We start from the raw sequence: 18,729 nt of genomic DNA, 5'->3' as shown, positions 1-18,729 counted from the left end.
TAAGAGTTGTTTTGACCAGTGCAGCTTTGGGTCTAAAAAGGAGAAAGAAACCCGACAACCACGTCCTAATCCCAGAAAAGCCTACCCACCACCAAATACTCAAAATGTTTTTATTATCCCATGCTAATTGGGCACATGGTTCACCTATACCCTTTAGGGAATTATACAAACGATTCAGTAACTCAAAAGGATTTGTGGAACACCCAGCCGAATTTGAAACCTATGCCAAATAGGACAGTACCCAACCCTTAGCCTTTGCCATATGCCTTTTGGGACTCATGGTATTTCCCAAAGACGCAACCCTATCCATAGACACCTGAATCATTTCAATCGCCCATGCCATCTTTCACGGCACAACAAGCCAAGAAGACACCAAATACTTCGACTTACCCCCCACAATCCTAGCCGACATGTACCGAGCCTTAAGCCTTTGTCGAAACCACTATAAATATTTCATAGGATGCAACCTACTCCTACAACAGTGGATCCTCAAGTACAAGACCAGAGTCGGGGGTTCCCAATGCCTAAGTAGGCCTGCAGAGAAAGATGTCCTGTTTAATTTTTGCCCTAATTTTGGGGATCAAACTAAACGAAGTTGGGCGTTTACGTTTTCTAGGCTTCGGGAAGATAATGTACAATGGATGTTTGATGACTTTGTGACAGATACCGTTGTGGTCAAAGGATGAAAATGTTCATTTTTGCCACTTATAGGAGTCCGAGGGATTCGCCCTTATGCGCCTTCTAAGATTTTGACACAATTCGAGAGTGTCACGCCCCAAAACCCACCCTAGACGTAACCGGCTTCCGACGTCATGAACAACATCGGAAGAACCTAAACGACACAATAATAACACTTGAACCCGTCAGGTTCAATATTTGCCTCCAACAATTTATAAAATAAATGTCACTAATCATGAATATATGAATTAGATCAGCGAAAGTCTTTATAAATTAAATAATTCAACCAAAACATGATAACGTGCCCAAAATAGTTACACAACAACTCTTCTTCTAACCACATTCGAATGTATACTAAGGAGCTTCTAGGAATAAAGAATAAATGTCTAACTCATCAGGACGCAACCCGGAAACTAATATAAATAAATGAAATTGAATAAATGGGGTGTCCCACGAATGAATGCGTGGGCTCACCAAATCAGCAGCAGCAACAAGTCCTTCCTAAACGTTGTGAGTATCAAGAACCTGCTTTTCTCCGTTAACTAACATACCACCAAAAACAACAATGGTATGCCTGAGTACTTCGTACTCATTGAGTGTTAAGGGGCAATAGTTACAAAACAAGATATGATGAATAAAATTAATAAAAATGATATTAATGAATATCACAATTCAAACCTAGGAATAACGTAAGTCAGCAACATTAAAGAGTCATGAAAGAATCCATCAACGAAAGACATATTAACTTAACTCCTTACCATTTACCATGCTAAGTATTTCATTTACGAATTCAATATCACCACAAGCCACTCACAGGCAACAAGATATGAAACAAGGCACTCATAGGCAAACCAATCAATCAATCGATACTCCGAGTTAGGAAACCGCGGAGGCTAATTGTCCTCTGGACTAGCACAGCAATGGATACTCTGGGCTAGGAAGCAACGGAGGTTAATCGTCCTCTGGACTAACACAGCCATAGATACTCCGGTCTAGGAAGATACGGAGGCTAATCGTCCTCTGGACTAGCACAGCCATAGATACTCCAGTCTAGGAAGATGCGGAGGCTAATCGTCCTCTGGACTAGCACAGCAATAGATACTCCGCGCTAGGAAGTAACGGAGGTCAATCATCCTCTGGACTGACACAGATATACTCGTATCGATACGTTAGGATCCATAACAGCTAATCGTCCTCTGGATTTGCACAGCCTACCCATACAGGCTTAAACACCAACGAAATACAAATCATGACATATTACCGAATCATCAATCATGGCTTAGAGCCGAATCTCACTTCTCAAGTCATCATCTCAAAATAGAGGCATTTCAAGTCGTAACTAATTTAGAATTTTATGCAAATAGCTTATTCAATTTCAAGTTCCAGAAACCCATTCAACAACAAAACAAGTTTAAGGTCCAACCTTTAGAAGATTAAGTTCAATCATCCTATAATGGGAAAAGCGAGTTTCACAAAGTAGTATAGTTCGTATAAGGTTCGGTGCGGGCTTTACCCTACACACGCATGACCTTGTCTAAAAGAAATCATCTTTAATTCCAGAATAAATTCCACCAAAGAAGAGTTATAACTTATACAAACAATCAAGGAAGGATTCTTAAATACAATTTATGCTTTCACAATATAAGCATACTTCACAAGTAGACATAGTAGAATAGATGATTTTTGGAATACAGACATACTTCAAGAAAGATTTTTGGGAAAATCTAGACATACATGAAAAGGCGAAATTTGAAATATAGACATACAAATTACCCTCATAGTCAAAAGGATTTTTAAAAGAGACATACAAATCATCTTTATAGTCAACTTGTCATTACGGATCATTATGCCATATTGAAAGAATAAGTCATTCTAAACAATGTTTTGAAAACGTATAACTTCTTTACGAAAGATTTCCATGTCCTAATTCATCAATGAGAATATCATTACAACCCTTAGCCATCATTATTAAGCATCTCTTATAGAGAAAAACATTCATAATATCACATACATATATAGGGTTTGTTGCAATCTAGGTTTAATGTGGGTTTGTCCCCTCACACACATTAAAACCCATTTAGACATGAATTGGAGTTCAAGAAACATAAAAAAAATTACTTTTCCTTTTATTCATTAAAGAATCTTGAATAAAATTTATACTTCCAACAATAGTTTCAAAAGTGATTTTCATTCAAAATAAGTTTTCAAAAGAGAGACATACCTTCATTTGTTAAACAAGGTTTAACCATTCACTTTTCTAATGAAGAACACCCAAACCCTAGGTTGAATCACTTTGGGAAGAATTATGTTGCAAACCCTAGGTTTTGGTCACAAGAATCATGTTAAGAATCATGGGTTTGATGTTAGAATGAATTAGTAATGTTAAGGATGTCCTTACCTTTGATTTGAAGACTTGGAGGAATGAGTTTGGTCCTTAGGGTTGTTTAGAAAGTGGAGGAATAAACAAAACAAGTGTCTTATTTATATTTTTCTGGTGAAAACGGGCCAAAGGACGCCCCCGAAGGACGGACCGTCCTTCGTGTTACGGACCGTCCTTTGGACCATCCTTTAGTGAAATTTCCAAAGAGTTCTGGTGATTTTTGAGACGTTACGGTGCCATGTTACGGCCCGTAACACGTGTTATGGTCAATAATGTCTCACCGTAACACAGGCAAATTATCCAGCGAAGATAGGATTCAGTAAAATGGGCATAATTGTTTGTACGTAACTTTTCTTGGGCTGGGCTACCTACCGTTGGAAAGATATTTCAAAGATCTACAACTTATATCAAGGAAGTTTTTTCCAAATTCGCAACACATTCTTGTGAAAATCGCCCAGAAGACAGACCTACCAAAACTTAGGCGAATTTAAGAGGCCTTAAGAACTTCACTAGTTGGTTTGACTTCAAAACAACCATCTTCCACCCGAATTCATCAAGAATGGATTCATATATATAACATATCATCTTAACACTAGATTTTTACTCATTCACACGTAGTTCAAGTTTACGGGGTGTTACAGAGAGGACCCAAGTCATACCCCAAGTCGGGAACATGGGAGACTTCATCATTGATTATGATAGGGATATGATTTCAAGTGTTGGGGATTGTGTTCGTGAATGGAATGGCTGCATGACCTGGGGCCCAAACATGTTAGCTCTCGGTAGTTTTCATCCGGGTGTGAAGAAGAGTATAGGGATTGGTTGAGAGCTGACTTACAAGGCATTCTTTCCCCCAAGCTGATCCTCTACAATTTTGTGCAAGACAAGTCCTCCAAGGCCAAGATTAGAGCCCGTTTGATTCAAACAAGGGCTGATGATCAAGATGCTAAATATTTGGAGAAAATAGAGCATGACCGAGCTACCGTAGAAAGCTTGAATTACGAGTTGGAGTTCACTCATGACTGTTTGGTAGAGTTTTATGACCGAATGGAGAAGACTTTGGACAACGTCACCTCAATGAGTTTCACAAAAAAGGGTTTTTACCGGACACCATGCTATCATCATCTCACCTCTACATCCAGACCGCCCTCCAAAAAGCCAAGAAGGAAAGGACAGATAGGGCTTCATCCTCAGCTACTGGAGGACGTTTCTACAAATTTATTTTCTGTCCTTATTTATCTTTTGTACCCCTACAGGGAAGAATATTATTAATGAAATTTTATTTTGATTTTGGGGCAATGGTTTGGCACAATTGGCATGTTTATGTTTCAAAGCGACTAGGAGCTTTAGAAAATCGCGTAGTATGTGTTAATATTATTACGTAAATATATGCTTTGGTTGTTTCATACATTTCATTTTAAATCTCTATTAATCTCAGGTATCGACCACTATCCAAAGGAAACCAAAGAAGAACACCAAAATGGTTACAACTCGTACTAACCCCAATTATATGTCCCCAAAGGTCGAAATGGATGTCGCAAATACCCAAGAACATATCACCATCAAAGGGAAGATCCAAGAGTTGGAAAGAAAAATTCATGCAGGTATGGCCAAGATCAAAGAGGCCGATGAGTTGATGGATTCGGCAGAAAGTCCGCCCAAGGAACCCACCGAGATGAGGTGCCACCAAGAAGACTTCCCAGGCAAGGGTAAAGGAATATCTCCTAAGTACATAACCTTATTCGAGAGACAAGAAAGCGAGGGGCATGAAATAGAGTCCGACCCACAAGAGCCAACTTGGCTATCAAAAAAGGCCGCCTCTGTCGCCTCCGCGAATCAAGAAGGAGAGCAAGAAACACAAATGGAGTTCATCCGTCCAGCATCACCAACTTGGTGGCCAATTGCACTTAAGTCTGTTTCCTGTCCTTATCGCGGCTCACCAAGACATGTGACGCGCGAAGAAATCTTTGACAAACTCAAGAGCATGGGTGGCATCTGCATCTGCCGCGAGAATCTACCACCATGGGCACCAGTCTTTGCATACAAAAGATGCCCATTTCATCGAGAGCAGTGAGGCCATACCGCTAATGAATGTTTGGCCCTTAGGAAAACAATCATAAGGCTAATCGATGACAAGACCATTACTAAATTATGGGGGATCCATTCGCTTTAGGTCCATGACACAGTCTCTCCAAATGAAGGAATCACGTTGAACACTCATATTTGGTGTTATGACTTCACCATCTTCAAGTGCCAGCATTTTTCAAAAACTGGTCAGCACAGGGAAAATCCAACCGATTAGAGTTGCTTAGAGGGACTCGTCGGTAGGAACGAGTCAAAGAATGATTTGTCTTTTTCACTCTAGATCTCTGGGGCATGACATTGAGGAATGCGAAGCTTTTAAATTCGAACAGGAGCATTTGGTCCACACGGGAGGAATTTGGGTAGTACTCTCTCCTAAATATTAAAAAAGGAAAGACCTCTTGGGCGGGAAATATGGTTGAAAAGACAAACAACCAGTTTAGATCTCAAAAAGAGGTCTTATTTTGGGTAGATATTTAGGAGGACCCCCTTTGTTAATTTTACACAGATTTGTGTCCCTCTCACATTAACTCTGTGCCATATTTTGTTTATTTTTATCATTGTTTAACAAAACTAACTTTGTTTACCTTTGAGTAATTTTCTTTCTTATAGAAGATAAAGTTTGATCCGAGCTCACGCTAGTATACTTCACAAGGTCCAAAGCTGTGATAGAATCCATTGCCAACAAGATCGAGGCAAAGGAGAGATGACTGGTACACCAAAAAAGGAGCAAAATCAAACCGGCCTCTCTCTCAGAGAGTCGCCTGTAGCGGAACCACAAGGACCCTCGCCCTTCGAGGATATAATCAAAATATTACTGGAAGATAGCAGATCTCCAGGAGAAAGCGACAAAGACTGAAATGGCCAATGCTGCCCGAGAAGTGCCCACCGTGACGAGAAGGCCTCCGCCGACTTTTCCATCTCCAAGCTCACCATTACCCGACCATTTCCCCACTTATCCCGCTAAGACTCCCACGCCATTCACTGAACATATTGGTACCTCGTACCAAACTCCACCACCAACTGGCGCTGCCCGAATCCCTGGAACCACACATTCCATTCTTTCTTACCAAATGCCACAAAACACCCACCCCAGCTCCACTACACAAGAAAACACTGCTCCACCATCAACTGCAAAAAGCACCTATGCACCCAGAAATCACCTCGCACACCAAACTATTTTCTTCCGCATACCTATCACCACAGAAACCTTCTCACCCGAACACCAAGAGATTGATCACTACAAAGAGATAGAAAAGGCATGGAGAGCCGAACAAGACAAGCACCATAAGGAAATAGAGCGCAAAATGGTTGAAAAGTTGGAACAATCCTCGAGGTCCGCCCGAAAATCTACAGGGTTGAACTATGATGACCTATACATATATCTTGATTTGGATTTGCCCGAAGGCTTCAAGATTCCAAAATTTGAAATGTTCAATGGAACAGGCAACCCCAAAGCCCATCTCCGAGCTTATTGTGACCAATGGTCGGTGTATAAAACAACCAAGCACTTATCATGAGATTGTTCAGTCGAAGCTTGATTGGAGAAGCTTCTGAATGGTTCACGGCACAAGACATACGTCGATGGACCACATGGGAAGACATGGTCGGAGCTTTTATGGAAAGATTTTGGTTTAACATGGAAACGGTACCAGACACTTGGTGAAAATAAAGCAAAAATCCACTGAGAACTATCGCGAGTATGCAAATAGGTAGAGGACCGAAGTTGCTTGAGTGAAACCGCCCATGGGGGAGGAAGAATTGGTTTTTGTCTTTATCCGTTCCCAGGAAACGGATTTCCATGATCGAATGCTTTCAATGACTGGGAGACCATTTTCCGAACTTGTCAAAATAGGAGAGGCCATAGAGAATGGCCTTAAATCAGGTCGAATTGTAAGCGTAATAGGCAAGGCTGCTGGAACAAGTTCGACAGGGTTCGTTCAAAAGAAGAAAGAAGACGTGGCAAACATTTCCCATACTTCCAGTCCCAAACTCAACAAGAAGGAGGATTTCCAGTCACCAATAGATGTATATTCTTCATCGCCCCCAAATGCATATATAACTACCCCGTACAACCCGATGCTCGTTTACTACACACAAACCACTTTCCAAACACTACCGCACACTTACCAAGCTCTAGAAAATAGTTTCCAAACACCACTGCCCACCTATCAAGCTCCACAAAATGCTTTCCAATCACCACCACCAAACTATCAATCGCCCACGACTACTTTTAGGCCTCCACAACACAATTCTCAAATAAATTATCAAAATCAACCACTACCAAATGCATACAATGCGCCACGTCAGAATTTTAAAAAAGGCCCGCCCTCATGTTTACCCCATTAATGAAAACCCAAACTGAATTGTTCAAAAGGTTGAGCGTGGCTGGAATGATGCAAACACTTCCCCCAAAGATCATCGATCCCAAGAACCAATTTTATCGACCAGACCAGATGTGCACCTAACATTCAAATGAAGTAAGGCACAATACTGAGGATTGCATCAATCTAAAATACAAAATATAGTATTTAATCGACAAGGAAGAGATTGTCCTCCAACCCGCTGCGCCCAACGTGAACACCAATCCTTTGCCCAATCACGACAATAATGTGATTCATATGATTGAAAAAGATGAGGATTAGACCCCGTGCAAGCATTCGAGCACACAGTGGCATCACTTTGCATACAGGAATGTCTACAATTCAAAGTATTAATACCCACGCTAGTTACTGTGAACGTGTCTCAAATAACAGAAGTGCCGCCTAAAAAAATATTTCGTGGTACAATGGGCTACAGCTCATGGGATGATGAGATCAGGAAGGTGTTATACTCCTAAGTATTAGGCCCAAGGGGCACCATGAAAGGACAAAAACTAAAAAAGGACCATCAGTGAGGGGGAGGTGGAAGATTTCTGGCACCGGATGTAGCTAAAAGAATACTCTATTATGGAGCATTTAAAGAAAACACCAACCCAAATATCAGTATTAGCACTCTTATTAAGCTCCCCACAACACCACTTGGCTTTGATGAAAGTATTAGAAGAAGCCCATGTCCCTGTTGGGACAAATAGTGGAAATCTGGCAGAAATGATCATCAATGTCACGGAAGAACATCAAATTGCCTTCACTGAAAAGGAGATTCCCAAAGAGGGCACGAATCACAACAAAGCACTACACATTGCCGTTATGTGCCACAACAAGGTAGTCACTCGAGTTCTAGTCGGCAATGATGTCGGGCTCAACATTTGCCCCCAATCTACTTTGGTTCAGCTAGGTTATGACCTTGGAAAAATGCGTCAAAGACATACCAATATACGAGCATTTGTAGGAGGTCGGTGTGACGCTATTGGAGAGGTTGACCTCAACATTCAAATTGGGCCAACGGAGTTCATCACTGAATTCTAGGTCATAAAAATACCCGCCAGTTACAATTTGTTGCTAGGAAGGCCATGGATCCACATGGCAGGAGCCGTGCCCTCCTTACTCCATCAATCTTTGAAGTTTTTATGGGATGGTCACGAGGTCGTAATCCACGGAGAAGGTAGTATTATGGTTCGCACTTCGCGAGTGGGGTTAGCGCTCGGAAAGCTACTTTGAACTTGTTGGTGCTCTTTTGGACTTGTTTTAGAAAAAGAGTCGCAACCTAACTTTTAGAAAATTAGGAAAACCAAAGGTGAATGGTTTATTCAAATACAGTGATAAAACATTAGTAAACCAAAGCTATAGGTAAGGGTTTTGGTGATCCCCTAGGGAAGGTGTTAGGCACCCTAGTATTAAGGATTTGTACTATACTGTTGACCTTCAAATTCCAGTGTATGATTATTTGCTTTAACTGTTTATCTAGTATTTACTTCCCACATTTATAAAAGACTGTTATTTATTGCATATCATTTAGTTTTTGGAAAAGACTGGAATATGTCTCCCTTATAAATGGGTATTTTAGGTTCAGATTCATAATATTCGGGTAATAATAGCTTCCCTTTTATATATAAGGGTAATGTATTTTATTCATAAGAAAGAGTGTAAAAGTGTTTCAATTTTGGCAAAATTTAAAAGGTAGATATATAGTTATGTTATAATCATACACTTTGGTTCAGGTCGGTTCGTATAATTCGTTGGAATGGCTTATCCTAAAACTCCTTTTTACGAACGTTTTCCACTTATTTAAATGGTTTTGACTTATGAAAATAGTTCGTTTTATCAGCATATCATAGGTGTGTGTATACATAAGTGATTAGAGTTGGGTTTTAAAGCCTGAAAATGTGACTTTGGTTTAAAGAGGGAGTTTCAGTGTGGGCTTTCCCCAAATTTATACCTTTCTGATTCATTTTCTGATACCCAACTGAGGCTTAGCCCTAAAAGTTTCTTTGTTTTATTTTTTGGGCTTGGCCCAAAAATCACTTATTTCAACTCCTTATTTGGAACCAAGAAACTTAATTTGATTTTAAAAGAATGAATCCCTTGGTTTCAAAATTGATCCGATTTTAAAGAAAATATCACAGTGTCGGCAATTTTGAAAACTCCCTTTTTATCCTTTCTTATTTAACTTATATCAAAACAGGTTTATTAGTTTTTCCATCTTAAGTTGAGAAATTGCTACGCTAAGTTAGATTTTTGAAAATCGTTTTGGCGACCTAAAGTCAACTAAATGACATAGGCACTGTTGTCCTATGACGACTAGTTCAAAACATAAAGATTCCAATACATAAGCGTTTTTTCAAATAATACAAATACAAATGAATTTAACAAATGAAAGAAAATGACTAAAAGAATAAAGAGAAAGAGGCAGGCTAGGAGCATACCAAGGCCCTAATTGGTCATTTTCACCCATGGCTGGGCCTTCTATGTATTTTATGCGTATATATTAGCTTCCTTGCTTGAAACAAACTCTTTACTGTGAAAGAATTGACTGTTGGGCCTTGGCCCAACAGGTTGGCTTGACCTGGCCCGAATGGCCATGCAGTAGGGGCAGAAAAAAAAAGGAACTCTGTTAGAATTAACACGCTGAACTTACCATACACATATATGTATACATATATATATAACACACGTTTAAGCAAACACATATGCACACATACATACTGTTTTAGTCTATTGGGACTAAAAAGAAAAACTACTTGGATCCGCTCCCTAGTTGCTTCTTATTTTGGCTAAGTATGATTCATGGTCTTAGTTTTAAGACTCTAAATGGGTTAGGCCCAATTACTTACTGAAGTCTGAGTTGGACCAGGACTAAGGCCCAACTCATTTCACTCTTTTGATATTCATATAGTATGACTACCTACTCTTGTCCCATTATACTTCTAATATTCCAATGGTATATTTATAAGTATATGAATACTAAGTGTATATCCTATTTATATCCCCTTTTCCTCTTATTACCTCAGTGTATATTCTATGTACTAGTGTGATTTGCCCCGGAAAGCAACATTAAAAATTAAATTATTAATTATTTTTTGGTCCGTTCTTTATGGCATTAACTTATTGAAAAAGCAGTTTTGTCACACCCCACCCTTGGAAAGGCGTGACTGGCACCCGACACCCTATGGGAACCGAGCGAACCAACTTATAACTTACATCCTTCTTATCTCGAATGGTAAGAATACAGCTAAGGGATAAATATGAACATAATATCATGCATAAATATATGTGCAATGGGCTACAATGCCAACATAACTAGCGACATAACATAACTAAGCTATACACATCAACTGTCTGCAAAGCCTTTATGAACATGAATGAAATATACAAGTCGGGACAGGGCCCCCGACATACCCTCTTGTCACAAAAAAAAACATATACAACTCAGACTCAGCAATGCTCTAGGAAGAAATGGAGCCCACCAATCGAAACAGATACCTGAAAGCAGCCTACTGCGGAAGATCCTGGTCCTATCTGTCTACACCTGCGGGCATGAACGCAGCGTCCACAAGAAAGGACGTCAGTACGAATAATGTACCGAGTATGTAAGGTGGAGATGTAACATAATCAACATATGCTGCAAAGAAAGAGGATAAGAATTAACCTAGCACTTCTGACTTACCGATGAGAATCTAGTACGCATGTCTCTTAATACTCTCATATCTTTAATTCCATCTATGGACAATACTGTATCTTTAACTAACTTACTGTCCTAGTGCTAACTGCCCAACTGATCAGTGGTAACTGCCCGACCGGCCGTAACACGGTGGAAATAATTGACCGTCCGATTATCGCCCGACGGTAGAGCGCAACTGCCCGATTGATCAGTGGTAACTGCCCAACCAGCCGTAGCTCAGTGGTAATAACTGCCCAACCAGCCGCAGCATGGTGGTAAACACATATTTGCCCAACCGGCCGTAGCACGTTGGTAACATCTGCCCGACTGGTCGTAGACCAGTGGTAATTATAATCAACATCATAACTAAACTTCTACAAGTAATCTGTATACACTTCCCGTGGTCATCACTTAACCCGTAGGGTCTACATAATCACATAATACTTATAAGCACAACTCAGGCTATTAGTACTTCTTTCCACTTGACTAGACTATAACCAATTCCTAAGATACAACATGAACCTCTTTTCAAACATTAAATACCTCATTAGAGATCCTCTACTAGCACTCTATTCATGTCCTATAAAACATTCCTTAAGAACCTGTTCCTAAACTCATTGGATTATTATTATGGAATCGTCATCATGAACACGTCTCACCTTGAAGGAACAAAGTCATAAGATGAGATCAACATCAATGAATAACATCAATAGCCATGAAACAAGCTCAAAGATATCACCAGAACATCGAGAATTGTAAGCTTTGGTACTTTTAGAAACAAGGTTATTGAAGATGTCATATATAGGTTCACAACAAAGGAATCATGCCTTAAGAAAGAAGGGTTTAGCCTTAACATCCCTGGAAGCTTACTTTCTGACTCTCCAACCTACCTCCTATCTTGAAATCTAGTTATGATCGCTTGTGGTCTCATAATCTACATATAAAGCCATTTATACTATTGTTAGGCGCACCATCATACACTTATCTCAAGCCTTCAATTAAAATCCATTTAAAATCTGCCAAAATTCGGGCAGCATCTCCCCTGTTTATATGCATAGCCCTAAATCACAATCCAACAACTAACAACAACAATACCAACATCAACAACATCATTTCTAACACTATCACGTTCTATAAACATCCCACACGATGTTTTTCAAGTTCCACAACTAACCAACTCGTTATACAACAATTTAACAACTATATATCCGTAAATAAACCGAAACTAACATTAATAAGAAGAGATTCATACCTTACTCCTGTTAATATTAGGATATCTTCATTTTCCCCCTTGAACTTGATCCAAAACTCATCGCTATATGATTTTATAATCACACCTATATGTTGTTCGAACTTAAATCTGGAGATTTCACTTAATTTGCGCTAAAATTCTATGGACGGAAGTTGGGGGATTATTCTAGAGAGTTTGGGATATTTTGAGAGGTGTTTGGATGAAAAATGAGGGGTAAAACCCCTTTTATAAGGTTCTAAAGTCGGTTCGGGTACTGTAGCAGCGCGGCTACTGTAGCAACTAGGTTACTATAGCTCGCGTTTCTGCTCTGTCAGCCTAACTTGTAACGTCCATAATTATCTACTCCGATGTCGTATCGACGAGCGGTTTATTGCGTTGGAAACTAGACTCGACGAAATTCATTTTAGGATTTTGAAAAACCTTAAAACTCCTAATACACTAGGAGATATACCCCTCCAAAGTTGACCCAAAATTCTGTCCAAAATTCCACCAATTTCCAAATTTTCGACAAACTTATTTTCTTCGATTTGCTTAGTCCCGAAACTCTCCATACATGATATTTATCATTAATCATACTTGATAATAGTCATGTCCTTTGGTTCCAAGGTTGTTCTTCTCGGTTACGACTTACGAGATCGTAATTCATCCTTTACTCATACAATATACTTAATAATGCTTCATTCCTCATAATCCAAAGTTGTTTTACTTAGCCATAGCTCGGCATACTTATGTTCAAATTTAATAAGTGCTTCTCTAAAGTACGGAGTGTAACAACTTTTCTACCAATTCCTAAAAATTAATCATACAAAAGTATTTGCAATTAAAAACAATTTTTTCTTATTTTAGAGTTTTTTTATTTTGTTTCCAAACAAATTTAAATGTAGGATATAGAAAAATTCTTTTTGTTTTACAGAGTTTTTGATAATACAATCTTCAATAATTCGACTGAGCTTTACTATATTTCGGATTAATTTCAATCATTTTTCCTGAAATAAATCGGTATGACTAACCAAATTATCATAAAATGATATTTTGGTATTCGAGAAATGCTTACATAATTGAAACAATACCGCGGTAAGTAGGAGTCTACTGACGAAGATCATTTTGTTTATAAATCTTCTTCTAAGATAATTTTGTTTATAAATCTTCTTGTTTACTTTCTTTTATCGTTGGGTATTTTTACTTCTATTGAAATTATCTCTCAACTAAATCTAAAGCTCAGAACCAAGTTTGTTTGTTCATTCTTTTTCCTAGACATTTTGAGAAGAAAAAATAAATACAAACACCAGCTTTAAACTGAAATCAATAAACAACACAAAACTACATTCACTAATCTAATTAGCTATCCTAAAGTCAGTACTAATGTCACGACCCAACCCGCCATGACTGGCACCCACCTAACTCATAGTGGGCGAACCAACACACAAGTCATCTATTCATTCAAGTCTGTTTTTATATTAACTAATTCAATCTGTTATTATTCATTTAAGCACAAGATAATCAAAATAAGTCATGCCATAAAATAATGAAGTAAATGCGAAAGTCCTAACTATTATAAATGTCACGACCCGATCAGGGGCCGTGACGAGTACCCGATACTTGTACCGAGCACCCCTTAGCTATCCTGTATAAGCAGTGCCATATTTTTTTTCTAAACATTAACATTTGCAGTAAACTTTCTAATATCGCGTTACACCGGAACGCGGACCATTCGGAATAAAATACATTAAACTGTACATAGCTGACTGTGTATATCTGTCTACGAGCCTCTAGACATAGTACATTTATACAGAGAAAGGGCCGAGTACTGTCGCGCCCGAAAATACATACACAAAATAGTACCGGTGAAATAAGGCTCCGGAACAACTGGAGCGCTGTCGAATGCTGCTGATAGGGCACTAGGAATCTGGTCCGTATACCTGCTGACCTGCGCGGCATGAAACGCAGCGTCCACAAGAAGGGACGTCAGTACGAATAATGTACCGAGTATGTAAGGCATGGAAAACAGTTCAAGCAGTAACATAAAGTACGATCAATAATAATATCACAGAGTCATAGCGCGTATAACGAGGCAAGAACGTAACCTGTAAGTAGGGAGGCCCCTTTTCGGGTCGGCTGTCATGTAGACTTGCCTTTCCATCCTTGAAACGTTTCTTTTCATAGGCATAGGACTCAACATTTTCATCTTACTTATTCTCGTGTACAGAAATAAAACAGTACGTTTCAGTAACGGTATCTTTTGCTTACATTTACAGACGCCGAATACAATCGGCTCCCCCAATCCCCTCCCCAACGATAACCCAACATATTACATCACACATGTATCACACATTATATATGTATATACAGACGCCGCGTACGGCTCATCCCATATCCCGCGTCCGGGCATCCCGCGTCCAGGATGGAATCCAGCTGAATCAGGTGGTGATATAGCAGTGGCCCTTCCCTTTTTCCCCATATACACATACATATACGCTTACTCCTCTTTTATGCATATACATGTCTCATATACAATTTCTTTATCTAATATACATACATATCCATACACGTTTACTCGCTTTATATACATATATCCTATAAGCACACAAGAGAGCCAAGGAAAATCATGTATCCCTCGGAGTGACGTAAGGTCGGTAACCTCCGATTACAGTACGAAATGCTAGTGATAGCTTTGTCTCACCTAGAAGGAACAAGTATTTTAAAGTGAGATTATTAACGGAGAATAGTGTTACAGTAACCAAAAATGAAATCGCAGGCATTTTAGGTGACAGTCATAGGTTTTGGAATCTTAGAAAATAAGATTATAACTAGAAGGTATAAATACGATTTAGAAAATTAGTTTATCAATTTAATGCTTACATAAGGTACTTGGCTTAGTCATAGGGTCGTTCCGGTCGTATTTATCATAGCTACATTCTCTTGCCCGACATTGTCATTATCATTATCATCATAGGGGCACTCCCGTTGGGGTAGTCATAGCACTTATTACTTGGTGACGGAATTGGGATCAAAGGCCCCCTTTAGATTCACTTCAAGTACGTTAACCAAGACTATAGGAAAATCCGAGAGTATCGGGCCCACCTCGGGCCGGACGAGGTAGCGTATACAATTTACCCATATTACGTGTCATAGAGTTACTTGTATGAGTCTTAGGGTAATCGGGTCCCACTTAGGCAAGTTATAGGGGTCTAGGAGGTCTTTTCATCATTTTGCACACTTTCTACTTCAATTCAATTGAACGAAAAGTTGAAAACTTTAGGTACGGATTCCGGGGAACCGGGTTGTCCCCGAGGCTCGTGCCCGACTCATTATATCTAAGACATGCCATAGAAAGAAGGGCGAAGCCTTACATACCTCTTTCCGCTCCTTTAGCTACTCCAAATTCACGTCACAATTTCGTCCAAATCTGCAAATTGGTCAAGTTTACCAAAACTTCTTATTAGAATACTTAGAGTCGAAATCTTGAGGGAACACTTTGCTACCGAAATTTTGGCAGCATTTCCTCTGTAAATATACCATCCTCGACATTCAATTTAGTCAATTTCTCAGCAAACACAATCCGGGAATTCAAACCCGGCCAAACTATTAACATACTTCAACAACTTTACTAGAAATTCACATATTCCATTCAAGAGGCATGATCTCAATTTACCACTTTCTTCATAACCTTCCAACTTCAAGAAAATCAATAACGACCTCATATTTACATTCCAACAACATCATACTAATCATATAGCCTTTCATGCATACAAAGAAACGTTACATTCTATTCATACAACTTCTAAAGTAAGGATCCACCATTACAACTTCATTAAGTTCCTTGGACATTCATTAACAACAAGGCATCCACAACACTACGACAACCAAAACACTAAATAAACTTAACTCATTTTCCTCCATATTTCACCATAAGCTCACGGCCACCATGCACACACACTACAACCTTTCCAAATTCATTCAACTTTCGTTATCGACATAATATCCGCAACACTAACAACCAAACACTAATTAAATTAATTGAAGCATGGCTCCTACACATGTTCATATACACGGCCATACACTATAATTCTCTCTTTCATGAATTTCATTCATTCTAACATACTACAACACATAAAAACCATTCATAAGACATGAAAAGTAGGCTTGAATCATACCTCTTTTACTTAGCTACTCAAGCTAGCTATGCTTGGCACCTTGAACAAATACTTGTTTCTACCACTCCAATAACTCCACCATGTTGTTATGCACCCTCCAAGGAGTAGAAAGTGATTTTTGGAGAAATATTTAGCAATTTTTCTCTTGGATCTTCACTATGGCCGAAAGCCTCAAGGGCTTTTCTCCTTCTTTCTTTATTCTTCTTTTCTTGAATTTTCTAGAAGTGTTATGAGATAAAGATGACCTATCCATCTTTTATAATTTACCATATAATCCCACATGGGCTTGGACCCATATCAATGGCCGGTTGGGCCTTTAATTTTTGCCCAAAAAGACTTTCAAGCCCACTTATATTTTTGACTAGTTTATGTAGTTCATGAAGCATTTTTTTTTTTTCCAATTTCCAAATTGCCCTTCGTCTTCCTCCGTATTTCCACTTCTAGACTTTTCATAAGCAACTCATGTACCATACCACATAAAGGGTGGCCTTGCTTGTTGTCTTCCCGCGATTGCCTTGAATTATCCGATTGCACAAAATGCGGGATATAACATTCTCCCCCCCTTTAGAACATTCGTCCTCGAATGTTAAACTGGCCTCATAGCGTAGTATAATACTTCGGGGAGGTCTCTTTCGTAGGTGCCTCATGTCACTTAACATATTCATCTTTAGAAGCTTAGGCTGCCCTTTGCGATCTTTATAGTTGCAATTTCCTCCTTCGTGGCGTCTGCCGCGTCTATCCCCTCACTAGACATGTTACTGTATGTCGCCATATTAGGAATTCCTTGCCTTAGACAGTGTGGACTCAATATTGGTCCCACCCTGCGACACCTGTACTTTTCTCCTTCATTCCCAAGGCTTTCTGTTGTCATGGCTTTTCTTTTTCTGTTAGCTTCATCCGTCGCAGCCTATATGGCTCGTAAGGGGTTTCTAACCACTTTCCACACCCCAACTTACTCTGGGCTGCCTAATTTTACACTCGTCTCTTGTTTCCTCATTTATGAAATTTTCAGCATATTTCCCAGGGGGTCACCCATCATGGAATTACTCCCACCTGAGCACGCTTAACCTTGGAACTTTAATGCATTCCGATATCTTGGCGTCAATATTTTTACTTCCGCTTCCCCGTACTACTTATGTCACATAATATGGAACAAGTTGAGGTCTTGGCAGTTTTCGAAACGTCCGCGTCACACGTCTTTTCCTTCATTTACGGTTCTGACCTTCGCAATTTCCCGTATTCGCCTTTTTACCTATGCGTATGACCATTTTTCGTCCAAATTCTCAGTGTGTTCAGTAATACAGAGGACAGTATAGGGAAAAATAAAATTTGAGTTAATTAACACACGTCTATCACAGAAAATACTAAAAAATTACCTGTGGCCGCGTCTGCGGAAGGCTCAGGGTCCTGTCGCCCTGTCAGTGCATATAGGCGGTGCGGAGGACCGGCTGAACTAGGTGCTCCTCCCCTACCTCGGCCGCGGCCTGCTGGAGCCTGAGAAGTCTGTCCACGAGGGCGCACGGTCGACGTCGAACCGATCGCTGATCCGGCTGGCTGAGTTTGGCCTCCTCCATCCTTTAGCGGGCAATCACGTACAAAATGGTCAGTCCGACCACAGGAAAAACAACCACCGGTGTCTAAGTAGCACTGCCCAGAGTGTGGCTTGCCACACCGAGCACATCGTGGTGGGGGAATCCCTGTCCTGCCGGAATCAATTCTGTACTGGGAATCCGAAGCTCTGGCACCCTGACCTGGTCCTGAATAAGTAGGGCGATCAAATCCCCTATCCACAAATCGAGGTGGGGCACTGGCCGCTGATTGGCCTGAATACCTGGATTGCTCTTGTGCTTGCCCCTCTCTATACTCGCTTCTAGCCCTGGAAAATCTGCCTCTTTTTCTGGAACCCCTTTCTGGATAGCTCTCCTCTCTCCGTGGCTGATACTGCTCTTCCAGATTTTGGGCGTGGGCCTGGATGCGGGTAATAGTCATCCCGTCCTGAAGTGAGGCCGTCAAACATTCCTTAACCAAATGTGGCCCTAGCCCACTTACAAACCGGTGCACATGGTCTCCCCTATCAGCTATCAGGGCGGGGGCATACCTGGCTAGCGAGTTGAAACGAAGACTGTATTCTCGAACGCTCATAT

This window comes from Lycium barbarum, chromosome 3 (assembly GCF_019175385.1).
Source record: "Lycium barbarum isolate Lr01 chromosome 3, ASM1917538v2, whole genome shotgun sequence".
NCBI lineage: Eukaryota > Viridiplantae > Streptophyta > Magnoliopsida > Solanales > Solanaceae > Lycium > Lycium barbarum.
Note: the sequence above shows the minus strand (reverse complement) of the source record.